Here is a 14,252-nt window from a genome sequence, read left to right on the forward strand (position 1 = left end):
TGTGATGTTTTCATCAGCTCTCACATCTTTAGTCTTGAGCGGCTCTTATTTCTGAGCCTGTGTTTACAGATTCTGTCTTGTCAGCATTAACATCCTAAGAATGAATGAGTAATGTATGTATATACATGATAAAACACATTCATATTTATTCTACCAGTGCTACAAGAGTTTGAAGGAGCAACAATAACTACAAAAACAAGGGAATAACAAAAGAATCTCATGTTAAATATATAATCTGATGCTAAATTTTTAGGTCGACCCCTGAATTCTTTGTTGAAAAGGAAAAACCAGTTGAAGCATGATGTTTATTTTAACAATTTATAGAGCATCCACGTTTAATAATCACCCAAATAGCCACTACATCCTTCTATAAATAGTTTGTTCACTGAGTGAGACGTCGTCTTAAAGAAGCTGTAATAACTAATGTGTTGCAGCCCTGACACGTCCCCTTTAGACTTTAGAAGCTCTTTACCGGCTGATTTACTGCTTGAAGAAAGGAGTTTTACAGTCGTAGTTTTAAGTCAGTGCACGATATCAGCACTTAGAAATCACACTTAACTAACAGTTAGTCACAGCATCTTCATACACAACTTACTGGCCTTTGGAAGTGACTCAGACTTGATTAAATTAATCTTGATCGCAGCTCTGGAAGCTTTAAATTGAGTTATGTTACATCCTGCACAGAGAATAAAAAGACGCGGGTGGAGAGCTGCATCTATACCCTTGAAGGAGGCTCAGTTATGGACTTCACTTCAAGCCCCTGAATAGAAATGTGGCTGCAGCATGGAGCTGAATCCTAAGTGGGAATGTCAAGAGACTTTAAAACATCTGAGGGTCTGCAGCAGATGTCGGCCTGTGGTGGAGCTCAGAATATAGATTCTGGCAACTGTGACTGCTTTTTGTTTCAAAATCATTATTTCTAGTTATGAGTGTGCAGCGTGCAGCATGCAGTGTTTCATGACAATAGTTTAACCACATGCTCTTCAGGGTTTCTGCCGCAGTTCTGGGCAGAGACCAAAGTCCCACCCACAGTCCTCCTCCTCACCAGAACCACAACAGACCTTTTACCTAACCCCCAACCACCTTAATCCTAACCTAACCATGACTATTCCTAAATTTATCCATCCCAAGGATTATATTTAAACATGATCTTATGCCAGTTTTAGATCATCTGGTCATAAATCCATTGTTTTGCATCAACCACAGACAGAAACAGCACTGCTGGTATTTACAGCTCCAGTTTTAAAATGCTTTTTAAAACATTAAAGGTGGATTTGTAGAGGAAATTAAGATCTTATGATTCAGTTTAAGATTTTAAATCAACTACTGTAGATCACATAACCTTAAAATACCATTATTTTTTAACCTAGGCCTTATTTTCCCATGTTTTTGGTTGTAAATGATTGTAAATGAACAGCTGCTGCAGTGGTGCAGTTAGCTTGTTTGTGTTATTGTGTGGTACTTTTACTTATGTAAAGAATGTGAATACTTCACATACTTCACACACAAACAGATTGAGGCAGCAGTATTCCAGCAGCTCCTCTGTAAAATCGCTGTTTTTCTTAATGGAGTCTGGTAGTGATGAAGCAATAACATTCTGAATATTATCAGATAATAGCAACTTCTGTCAGTATGCATATTTTTATGGCACCGTTTTGTACCATTACCCAGCACAAGCGGCAAAAGCAAAGTAAAAAAAAAAAGGTAAAATAATAGGATGAAAAATAAGAAATAGTTACTAACAAGAAAAACATAATGGTGCTTCATCCCCTGGGCACCACAAAGGTCTGTACACAGATAACTTTAGTGCCAATTCATCGGATGAAATTGAAAGAGAGATTCAGTACCACACAAGAATACTGATTATAACCATGTCTGACACGTGCAGAGAAACAATAAGATGTAAATTAAATGATAATCATTTATTGATCTGGATAAAATGCTAAAAGATACAATTACAAGTTAATAAAAGAAGATATCATTATTACCAGTTTACACAGTATATTGGTGCCACGTAAGACAGATAAGTAAAAGTAAACAGCAAATACTGCAATACAAGGAACATACATTTAAAGTTTAACATAAATAATGTAACACATTAAGATGCATTGTTAATTAATTATTAGTAAATGCAAAGCTGAACATCTGACAAGTAAAAGACAGTTAGCAGCAAGTTTATACACTTATAACAACAACAATAATAAAATAATTAGTGTATCATGTAGATTAAAATGTTCACGTGACACATGAAAACAACGGAACCATTGATTCAGGCCTTTTATTTCCTTCAGATTAATAATGAATGACACACTCTGCGGATCAATATCAAAAATTAGCTGCACTCGTTCACCCCACCCCCCTCTTCCCCTCTTCCCCACCTCCTCCACCTCCGGCCCGTCCTCTGCGCATGCGCCGCGCTGCTCCAGGAGTGCTGTTTCGGCCTGTTCCGCGGCCGCTCGGTCATTTTCGCCTCTTTGTTTTACTGATAGTGGATTTAACTCGGATTCAACCCGATATCCAGCGGACCGTGCTGCTCCCAAACAGGTTAGTTCGTCCGAGTGGACTCGTCCTCTGCATGTCTCTGTCCTCGGCGGGTCCGTGGCCGGTTTACGGTCCCGGTTCGTGCCCCCCCCTCTCCACCACCTCCTCATTTTTCGCATGTCTCTTTCCGCTTGGTGCTACGGGGCATGCTATACGTGTTGTTTTATGTGTGTATGTGGTGGTGTATGGCGGCGCCGGGCCCTGCAGTTGCACACCGGGGATGGGGCTTTTTTTTTTTTTTTTTTTAAAAAAGGAGGAAAGTGCATTGTACGGGCTGGGTTAAAGCTAGCCGGGATGCACACGGTTAGCCGTACCGGAGAGGAGGCTCTGGTGGCAGCCGCCTCTCTGCCTGTCTCGTCATGTTTTAAATGCTGTTGTTCCTCTGAAGCCAAAACCAATTCTTCTTTCCCATTGAGCTGGAATGTTCTTGTGTGTGTGTGGTGGTGGTGGTGGTGTGTGTGTGTGTGTGTGTGGGGGGGGGGAGCTCATGGTCCACCATTAGCCTAACCTCTTCCTCCTGCCGTGCAAAGTTCAGTATGTGTGCGTGTGTGTGGAGGATCTGCATGAGGTTTAGGTTGAAGCAAAGTTGGTGCATTTTTTCCTTCTCCTGGGTGGAGGTCGTCCCCTCGCCAGACTACTGCTGCAGCAAGCCCTGTGTGACATTGTAGGGGTGATGGTGGTAGGGGGAGGCATGCAGAGAGCAGCCAACAAGTCTGTGCAGTTATTTAAGGGGGGGGATGCAACTGTAGTATCATCGTTATACGCAGATAATAACAGGACACTAGGCTGCAGAATCTGGGGTTTCCTGAACTTTTTTCTCCCCCCTCCTCCTTCAGGGTGGTGGGGTTGATTTGCAGGTCAAAAGATGTGGGTGTGTGAGAAAAACTGAGTTAAATTTGGCTGAAAAGTGAAAGTCTATCTCGCTGTGAGCATCATCTTCAACCACATTTTAACACTTTACACAGCAAACATCTCTGTTTTAATAAGCCACTTTCGGCTGTAATTAACTCCTTAAAGCCACAGTTTACTTATTGCTGCTTCGCTTGCAGAATGATGCACACTCACTGTTTTCACGTTCGTCTGCAGAGGAAGGAAAGTTTCTCTGAGCCTCATATTAACACACCAGCATGATTTCGACAGTCTCAGTCTGACGTGTGAAATCTCCAGTGAACGTACACCGAGAGAAAGTGAAATAAGGAGACAAATATTTGCATATTCATTGAAGAATGAAGGGGTAGATGTCATTTATAACCATGTAATTGAACTTTTTTTTGTGGGACAGCCATGTATCTGCACACTTGATCATTTAAAGCAAAGTATTGGATTTTTTTTGGGGTTAAAAATGATCAAAACAAGTGAAAAAATACATTTATTTTCCCCTCAGTGTCCCCACATTTTCATTTGGTTTAAGAAAACAAGGCTCTCAGGACCAAATGTAGCTCAGTTGTAGCTCAATCTCCACATCACCAAACCAGTGTTTGCGAACGCTCTAAACCACAGACTTCTACAACTGAACTGACTTCTGGTGCAGAGAAACCAGAGAGTATTAATCATTTTGGTGTGTTAGAGTTCAAGCTAGGACAGTTTTTGCATAGTGACACTGAAGCTCGCCCGGGCTTCATCATCCTGTGCGTGTCGGCAGGTCTAAATGACCCCCATAACCTGACTAACAGAGTCGTGGTTGAAAGCGCTTGACTTGCGTTTTAGCCTTCTAATGAATTAATTTGTGATTTTGAAAGCACACATGCACTGTGCAAGTGTTTCCTCTGCTTTTGTGAGCTTCAATCGCCTCAAATCCTGTAACACACCGCTACTAAACTGCACCCAGCACGCTCGTGTTTTAACAGCCGAGCCGCTCTCGTAATGCTTTATGCCATCAGAGAGGAAAGAGATCTGACGTCGGTGAGTCCAGCTTTTCCCCGGATGGGGGCTTTCACTTAACACTTTTAAAGGGTTTGATTTCTTTCTGCTGCCTTTGGAAAAATGGCACCAGAGTCTAAATCTCTGGAGCCTCAGTCAGAAGTGAAGGGACGCTCTTCTCAGCCACAGCTGCACTTTCTAATTTAAGCCTGTAAAACAGTATTTCTACAGAAAGATGTCGCCTGCTGTAGCAGTAAGTTGAACCTCATCTTGCTGGGCTCCGCCGAAGAACCCCACAGGCCTGAATGATGGTTCTTGGCCAGCTGAATGTTGCTAGGCCTGCACTTAGAGATCCCATATGATACGGCCGTTGCATAAGACAGCACATACTCTCAGAGCATCAGCTTTCATGTCAGGTTTCTGCTTGCTTTGCAGGGCAACCCCAGATTACAGCAGCTTCTCTGGACAGCTGACCTCTGACCTGAAACCGACTAACATCTAATGAGCTTTGCTTTATGTTATAGCAAGATTTCTTGTGTATAATGACTATAAATTACCAAAGGGACATTTATTTTGACCCATTACCCCAATACACGCTGCCCTGCTCTGTTTAAACAACGTTAATGGTCCCGCGGGGCAGTCTGATAAAACTGTCGGCCCTACAGGACAGGCGAGCAGGATATGGCCTCTTAAGGACCAGGACTGCCTCTTAATGAAAAAACTCAATAGTAACTTAAGCGCCAGAAGATGCATTTGTCTTTTTCTTGGACAGGAAATTATCTCAGGCAACTTCCTAAATGGGGCACTGAACAACTGCCGAGAATCCCCTCGATTACAAATCGAGCTGGGGCCCGGAGAAGATGTTCACATCCTCAGCGCTGGCCTCACTTCCTCCTCCTCAGCACAGTCTCTTTGAACATTTGATAAGAACTGAAAAATGAAGTCTGCAGATAAAAAAAGTGCAGACACAAGAAAATCAGACATTGTGAAGCCAAAATGATATTGGACGGGACAGCACAGTATTAACATGCTCCTTCAGGTACCAGAGAGGTGATGGAAACTGCTCTGGGAAGTCCAGTTTCAGTGAAACTCTACACATGGGGTTATGATACCATGAGACAGGATTTTACAACTCTGTGAAGTCGTCACAGCAACGGTCATTTTATTCTCCATCCATTTGTTTTGCCTGGGGCCCTCGCTACTTCATTAACACAGTGGTCTCGTTGAAATGAATGAGGGGCTGCTTGTTTTCATGCTGAACTGTTGTCAGTCTGAACGTGGCCTAAAGGCCTTGGTCACACTGGCATTTAAAATAGGCACATGTTGTGGCAAATTGGTTTATTTCAATTGAATTACCAAGATCAGAAGATCTGCTCGCGGGGGGGGGTGATGAAGTAAATCCATGCACATTTTTTCCATCAAGTTCAATTTCACATTTTCTCAGATTTGGCGTGCAAATTTTTTTTGCGCCACTTTTGATGGTGCTGATCCGTGAGGGAACAGAGAGACCAAAACGTCGAACCAGCTGCCAGTCGGGGAGAGCGTTTCCTTCATTCAACTCTTTATGGAAAGGATGAACAATCCTGAAAGCAAAGTGCCAGGGAGAGTAGATGTCGCGAGGTGGGTTTTCCATCCAAATGTAGTGCAAATTTTAATCTAAATTTCAAGAAAACAGGCGAAGGAAAATGCAGAATTAGTGCATTACCATCCATTAATGTTAATAACCACAAATATTAGTTAGCTCATTGAAATAAAGAGGTTTAACAGATGGTTACATCACTGGTTTTCCTTTGCTCTTCATTGCATTTTGCTGTTACCAATACACCAACTTGTCTCCCTCAGCATGAAAGGGTGATAACTTCTTTGCAATGTTTTAAGATTGTTCCATTCTCTAAAGAGTTTTATTCTTTTCTGATCTAAACTCTTGATGCAGTAATGAATTCTCCAAAGACTTAATAAGCAAAGAGATACTAATCAAAGCAGCATTAAGGACTTAGGACAAGAAACTCAGAGTGTAATGAAATTCTCAGAAACATATTTAGAGGAAGGGACACCAAAATTGATTCCTTTGGTTAGTGTTTAGACCAGGAGGCACAGAATACCTTCACTGAAGGAGTAACAAGAATGTTCAGAATTTTTTGGCAGTGAGGTGAAAAATTCCCCCTTTTGTGTCCTGAACATATCCAGTTCACTTAAGCAGCATTAAACCCAGAGGACAAATAAGGTGCACATGAAACGAGTCCTTCAGGTGAATATCCCTCTGTCAGGTGGGGGCTGACACCGGCTGCTCACACTCTCCCGATAAGATTCACGGCCTCGCTTGTGCTCTCACAGATCGTATCTGTTTTGTGTCAACATCTCGGATAACTGGTTGTCAACAGGTTGTGTGAATTTAAATGGCTGGATCTGCCACTGTGTCAACATTAAAAAACACCCACTGACAGACGCTGAACTCGATTCAGGAGTTAGAAAACAGCAGAAAAACAAGAGGCAGCGAGGCTGTGTTTTTCTTTTGTCTTATGTTAGATGTCATGTCTGCTTTATGCTTTCTCCTTTGTGCAGACAGGGAGAACAAGCTGCGTTAAACCCAGATGACATGATCACACACATTAGTCTGTGTTTAGCCTAATTTTTAAAGTCACTCTTGGTGATATATTTTCAGCTTGTTTTGTTGTGTAGCACGGCGGTGGCAGGCTAATAAACGAGCTGTGCTGCTTCCAGACTCAGTTGTTAGTTCAGGCAGTTTAATGAAGACAGGAAGACAGTGGTACATTAAGTGCACGGATGCTGGAAGCTGCTGTGGACCGGTTTCTCTTTTGGGCTTTCAGGTGACGTAACCTTCCTCCTGTCGGCCATATCGGAGGTGTTCAGTTGCTGCTGACTGGTTTTCTCAACAGGACAAGTTACAAATGTTCTGACTCTAATTTTGACTGGTAACTGATCACACAAGTAGAGCTGAAACAAGCAGTTGTCATCAGTAATCAGATGAGTTCTTATTAATCGGAAACTATTCTGATGATGGAATGATCTTTTAAGTCATTTTGTTAGATAAAAAGCAGACGCCTGGTTTCCTCGATTCGTCACGATGTTAAACCAGGAATCTTTGCATGATCCGACCCAACAAGATGTTTTGGAGCTTAGAGAGAATGAAATGGACATTTTTGTCTCCAGCTGTTTGTTCAGGTTAGCTTCAAGTGCTTTAGTTGGTTTAGTTTAGTCACTGGTCTATAGCTAACAGCAGGGTACTTTATTGCCTTTAGCCAAAATCAATGTTGCAGGATGTATTATGTTCTTTACAGCGTTAAGGTTCTGACATACAGTATTTAAACTACTTTTTATGGGCCAGTTCTTTATATATTTAGCCGTTATTTCTCCACCAGCATCAGCTCTCAGCGCTGGGGCGTTTGTGATTTAACTGCCAAACCTGTAAAGCAGGAAATCACCAGAACTGAGTTATATCACTTCCCAGGCTGTGGATATCAATCTTGTGTCTCAGCTTATTCTTACGCCCTGAGGTCTTTCAAACATCCTGTTATTTTCAATCTAATCAACAGTCCAAAACCAAAATATATGTAATTCACCGTGGTTTAAAAAGTGAGCAAATCATCACACTGTCAACTGTCTAATTGTTTCAACTCTACAAGTGATTTTTCAGTTTTATTGAATCTTCTGCAGTCACATAAGTTGTTTATTTTGTTCTGCCATCTTGGAGCAGAGTTATTTGTGATATTAACTAGTTTAAATATTTAGATTTTTGATTATTTTTAACACTATAGGAGCCGGCCGACCCACTCGTCCTTCAGTTGAATGATTCACAGAATAAATGATCTGTATTTGGACGGAGAGAGCTCAGCTTCTCCTTGCTGGCATGAAATAGGATAGGATGAAATAATCGTCACATAAAACTGACTGAGTTTAAAGATTTCTCCACTATCACGTCGTCTCCTCTCACTCTGAGCTGAACAAAGCCTCTCCTGAAAGACAATATAACAGGTCAGCTTTTATTTAGTGGTCTGTCAGCTGTTTGATAAAACGTGGTCAAGGGTCAGCGCAGGTCTGCGTTTGCACTAACTTCTCCTGAAGTCTGAAAACACAGCGACGCACAAGTGACAGCACTATTTAGCATCTCTGTCAGTTTAACGAGCCCAGAAAGCCTCTGTAAATGAACGTCGGTGTGCCAAACGAGGAATTAATTACTTGCTTGCCTTGTTCCTCGGCCCAGCTTGTACTGTAAATGGGTAATAACTGTCATCTCTGGATCTCTGTGCGACTCGCCCTGTGTCTGCCCGCGGCCCGGAGCCCACGGTTTGTGGTTAAAACTGGAAAAGCGAAACAGGACTACAGCCGCTTCGAGCCTGTTAACCAACAAACCCACGTAATGGCTCATTGCGTCCTCCGTGTTGCAGCCGGCCTCATCTCCACCGCAGACTGAATGGTGCATTTGAATACTTTATTTTTACACCGAGGAATGGAAACAGGAACTTTTTACCACTTGTTTAGTCTAAAAATTAATAGTTGGTTGACAGAGAGCCGTTGGAAATGTAATTCTCAATTCTTCCCCGTTGAAACTGCCAACCACAACAGACATCCTCTAACATGGACAGAAGATGAGGGGCAGTTATTCAGTGGAGAGGTTTAGTGTTGAAGTGATAAGTTGATTAAGAGATTGGTTGATGAATCAGAAAATGTGCTGCCGACAGCTTTGATTATTATTTGAGTCGTGTATCGAGGAAAAAATGACTTAGCTGGAACATTTGCTGCTTCCAGCTTCACAAACATGAAGATTTCTGTGACGTATTGCTGCTTTTCTGTTTTATATTACTGTCGATTAAATATGTTTTGGTTTAGGACTGGTGGTTCAACAGAATGAGGAATCTGAAGACCAGTTTGAGTTCTGAAAATAATGCTGAACAAATGATTTGTACTTTTCTTTGTCTTTAAATAATAGTAAAGTGAATATCTTTGGGTTTTGGTCGCCATTTTATGAACTAAACACTTAAGAAAATAATCAATAATGAAAAGAGTCATTAGTTGCAGCCCCACTCTCTTGCCTCTATGACCATTTAAAGTCAATTGACCTCTGTTGACCTCCCCAGGCAGAGCTGATCTTACTGTATAGGCTGTACAGGACCTCCCTCACCCTCCTCCTCAAATCCCCTCAGCCCCTCATGTTCTCTGGTGTCATTAACCCGGAGGTCAGGAGGCCAAGAGCTTCAGAAAGGGCCACTTTGACCTGAGGGTTTCTCTCTTAGCGGTGTGTGGTTTCTGTCAAGTGGCAGGGGTACATCAGAAATGCATGATAAAAGCCTTAAGTCTCTATAAACAAACAGCAATATTTGTATCACCAGTTTATCTTAAAGGTTGCAGGGAGCTGGAGGCAATCCCAGCTGCCACTGGGTTGACATATAGAGACAATCAACCATGCTCACATTCACACCTACAACACCTGATTTAGATTCACCAGTTAACCTAACCTGTATGTCTTTGGACAGTGGGCGGAAACCCACGCAGGAGACACATCGAAAATCCCCGTCCAATCCACGGCTTGAACTCAGAACCTTCTTGCTGTGAGGCAACAATCGTTCCCGCCATGAGGCAGTGAGGTATGCACGCATGTAGAGGCTTTAACTTAAAGACTCAGGTTATTGATTGAAGCTTCTGACTCAGAAAACGTAGGCAGGAAACCGTCAAACCAGCCTGACCCGCTGCTGCACATGTGGCTTTAAGCAAAGCACGAAACTCCCAGTCGCACCAGTGGAGCTGCTAAGTTGCAAATTTCAGGTGACTGTGGTTTTACTGGGTGTAACTAAGAATATGGAGGAGAACGGTGTTGAAAAGAAAGTACGTGCTCAGCAAACCCTCCCTGGGTAAATAAAGGTTTAAAATAGAGCATGTCACTGAGGCATTGTCAGGAGAAGTGGCAGGTTACGGACTCCTGCACACTCTCAGCGCTGGGTGTATGAAAGAGGTGGCATTTTCTGACAGGGACCTTTTGACGGGCAGGGTAAGTTAGAATTTTGACACTTATGTTCTTCAGGAAGCGACACGTGGAAAGTAATTACAAGACTAAAAATAAATGTTATATTTTAAGACGAAAGTGCCATAATCTGGATTGCTTTTATGCCTGTTATGGTGAAGCCTAACTTCTAGCAACAAATTAACCCTAAAACTACTTAAACTGTTGCATAATTTCACTCTCAGCAGCCACAAATGCTCACAGTATAATAGCTTAACCTGTGACCTCTCATCATCAAGTCATGAAGTTATGGCCTGTGCTTTTTGTTTAAATTATATCCAGTCTCTCGTCTCTCAGATGAAAGCTAATCCTTTGATCTTGTCCACCAGACAAAAGCTCGTTTCAGTCCTAATCATGCTTTTATGCAGATTATTTTGAGCGCGGCAGGAGGGAAGAGCTCTGTGCCTCAGGACACTGTCACAGAAAGAACACTCTGTAAAAATCAAACTTGTGGCAGACAGTTCATTTAAGCGAGGCTGTAAAAACACAGCTTTGAGGCGACCTGCTAAAACTGTCATGGTTAACACCACAGCTGTGAGGAGCTCCGTGTTACTCTGGCATCTTTGCAGCCATTATCATAAACACTCTTTTATTTGATATGATGTTGTGTCGGGGGTGTGATCAGCTCAGATCAGGGTCAGATCACTTGGCATTAGTAGGATCAGTGTCCAGTCCCAGACCAGTGCGGCTGCCATCATTTAGCAACCGTGTCGATAAAGAGATGAGACGTGTCAGCAGGTGATTTATTGGTCACATCACTTCATATAATGTGATCAGATCAGCCCGTTGCAATGTGGGGATAAAAAGAAAATCCTGTTGGGAAAAGCTGAGACAGACAGCTCCATCTGTCTTCATTATTCTTGTTCTGTCTGATCAACAGTCCAAAATACAAAGTGTTTCAGTTCACGAGATTATAAAACATAGAAAAACAGTAAATCCTCACATTAGAGAAACTGAAAACTGAATGTTTTGCAGTTTTTGCTTAAAAAATAAAGTAACAGTACAGTTGCCAGTGGGAAACCCTGCAGTGCATCGTGTGTTTGGCTTTGGTAAAGTCATGCTGTAGAGTTGGGGTCAGCTCATGATGAGGTCCTGAAGCGACTCGCAATGATTCAAACTAGACAAGACTGAGGATGAAAGAAACAAGTCAGGGTGAGTGTGGCCTCTGATGACTCAGGAGTCATCCCTCACATCTTAAATGTTTTCACTAATTCTGTGTAACTTGATGTCAGTGTTTGCAGTAGTTCTTAACATGTAGAAACTGTACATGCTGTGGATTGTGAACACTTGCAGGCTTATTATTTACATTTTCCCTCAGAGCAATGCTTACTCAAGCACATTATTTGAAATGAAACTGAGCTGCTTCTATGCAGCTGTCAGGGTTGGAAATATTTGTTCGCCCTTTTGAAGTGGTTGGTGCATCCACGTTTGCATCTGCCAAAATATTTCTCCAAACAAGAGGCTTTTTAGAGCGGGAACGGAGCCAGCTGGTCACCCTCCGCTGTGACTGGCGAACTACACGTGGCTAATAACGCCAGCCGCAGCCAAAATAAAGCACCATTTGGCCGGCTGCTGGTGGTCCCGAGGATGATTATCCGGGATGGAGTAGAGCCGCTTTGCATCTTGACAACATGTAGCCAAGATTACACTGTTGCACCAAAGCCTGGCTCACTGCTGCGAGCTGGAAGCAGAACGGAAATATCTGACATTTCTGCGAGGAAACAACAGACGCATTCAGTCCTATGATAGCCTTTTATTTAATCCACTCATCACAAACGGCTGTCTAGAGGTCGATGATGTAGTTGACTCCGGTTCATTTGTTATTCAAGCTGCTTTTTAGTTACTGCTTTCAGCTATCTGCTATGCTGAAGATAGAGATAAGAGCTGGATTGTGACAAATGATGACTTTAAAAGTACAGTGTTATCTGACTGCTTTAATATCTGTGATAATAAGTATTCTCTGGGGTTCGTAAAGCCTGTTATCATCTTGTAATTTGGAGAAAAATGTGTGTCTTGAGAGCTTTATTCAATAATTTGACAGTTAAAGACATTTTTTATTCCTGTGCCAGTGCAGAGTTTCTATGAATAGAATAATTCCAGCTTTAACAGCTGCTTTGCTTGTTATCCCCCTGTTTTTCTTCACTGCGGGAGCTGCAGTCAGCGGTGCTCATTACTTGTGTTTAATGACTTAATTAAAGTTGACTGTTTATTGGTATCAGTTGTCTGTTTAGTGGATTGCATGAATGCCACTGCGTAATGATGATTCTTAAGGTCTAATAGTGAAGTTCTCGTGCAAGCTAGACATCATTAAACCTCTAGATTCCAGAGAGGGGTTTATGGAAGTGATGTTTTCTCCTTCTCACGGGTAGAAAAAGATGAGAACAGCCTGAATCAGGGCAGGGATGTGAATCTGGTTTTAGTCATTGGAGAAAAACGCAGTTAAGTTCAGGAGATTTTATCAGTTTGCAGTTTGGAATAGCTGCAGCTAATAGGTGTGGTCGATGGAGGGCCCTGCTGTTATCATGAGCTGAACAGAGCTGTGAAGTCAAATGATCAACATGCTGACCTTTTGAAACTTCACATGAGGAATAATAATCTGTCAATGTGTCTATCACTGCTTCATGTGAAACAGTGTTGATGGAGCCTGCAGCATTTTAACAAGAGCTGCTTCATTTGCCGTGTAAACAACCTGGCGTGTTGTACATCTTTCCTCAAGAAAAAAAAACAGCCCTGTCCCTCAGGATATGATGCATTTTATGTTTCCACTGACAACACTTGTTTGTTTGGAATAAACTGAGGAGGAGTCGTGTGCAGTGTAGGCACAAGTGCAAACTCAACTATAGAAAATTGAAGGAAAAACTTGTACTGATCACAGTTAAATTGACAGGTGGTGTGTTTGAAGGCTGCAGCAGAAACAGCAGAGCTGCAAAGATGCTACAGAATCTTATTTAAACAGGGAGTGGAGCAAAAGTGTTAGCCAACATTCACAGTCACCAGTATTTTCTGTGTCTGGCTCTTTAACTGCTAAATGCTCTGCTGTTTTAGCAGCTTGTCTCTGTCTGTCTGCAGTTAAGATCCTCCACAGATTATCTTTTAAATGTTCCTTATGTGTTCCATAAATGCATCGGTGGGGCTGCCCTCTGTTTTTACACCCGCCTCTGGATATTAGAATGGCAAACAAGGTCGGTGTTGTTTTTTTTAAAGGAAACTAAAGACCTGTCTTTTTAATTTGCCTTTTAATTTGGAGTGATGTTACAGCCTCAGTCTGTGAGTTTTAACCATTTGTTTTCTTATTGTTAGAAACTGGAGAATGTGATTTGTAGGCTGGGGCATCTCTGTAACTGGTATGTTGTGACACATTGACATGCGATTTGGAATTTTGCACTTGGCCATATTTATATAATATTTAGATTCACTGTTCAGCCCTGTTTTATTCAAGCTTTTTTTTTTTTTCTTTTTTGCTGGAAACTCCTCCTGCAGCTGGAAACAAAGCTGTGAGAGTTGAGTGATAATCCTGTAGAGCATCTTGAAGTAAAGACAGATTATTAGTGGAAAAAGACGAAATGATGACTAATGTTGGACAGTTAACAGAAACCTAACTGAGGGTAATCTAGTCGGTAAACAAAAATTAAATCACTTGAAGTCTGCTTAATTAAGCTGATATAAGACAATGTAATTATCAGGACTCAATACATTTCCTAGCAGACGGGCACAGAGCACAGCCTGCTTCAACAGATTTCTTCAGAGCCTCTGTTCCTCATTTGAAGCTTATCTCTTTTGTCTTTGTGCCATCGGGGTGGCCAGTGTGTCCTGAGCCTCTGGGTGTTGAGACGGT

The 14,252-nt window shown here is 42.0% G+C and overlaps 1 protein-coding gene across 2 annotated transcripts in view; it reads left to right on the forward strand.

Moving 5' to 3' along the window:
- Window positions 1-2,390: 2,390 nt before the first annotated feature.
- Window positions 2,391-14,252, forward strand: part of LOC108885314 (polycomb group RING finger protein 3) — a 46,753-nt gene continuing 34,891 nt past the window's right edge. The window contains exon 1 of one of the 2 annotated variants that reach the window (XM_018679615.2): window positions 2,391-2,544. The gene's annotated coding sequence lies outside the window, so the exon portion shown is untranslated. Of the gene's footprint in view, window positions 2,545-9,883; window positions 10,005-14,252 lie in introns of those variants that run through there. The other variant, XM_018679616.2, reaches the window with a different exon arrangement.

Source organism: Lates calcarifer, linkage group LG8 (genome assembly GCF_001640805.2).
Source record: "Lates calcarifer isolate ASB-BC8 linkage group LG8, TLL_Latcal_v3, whole genome shotgun sequence".
In the NCBI taxonomy this organism is placed as follows: domain Eukaryota; kingdom Metazoa; phylum Chordata; class Actinopteri; family Centropomidae; genus Lates; species Lates calcarifer.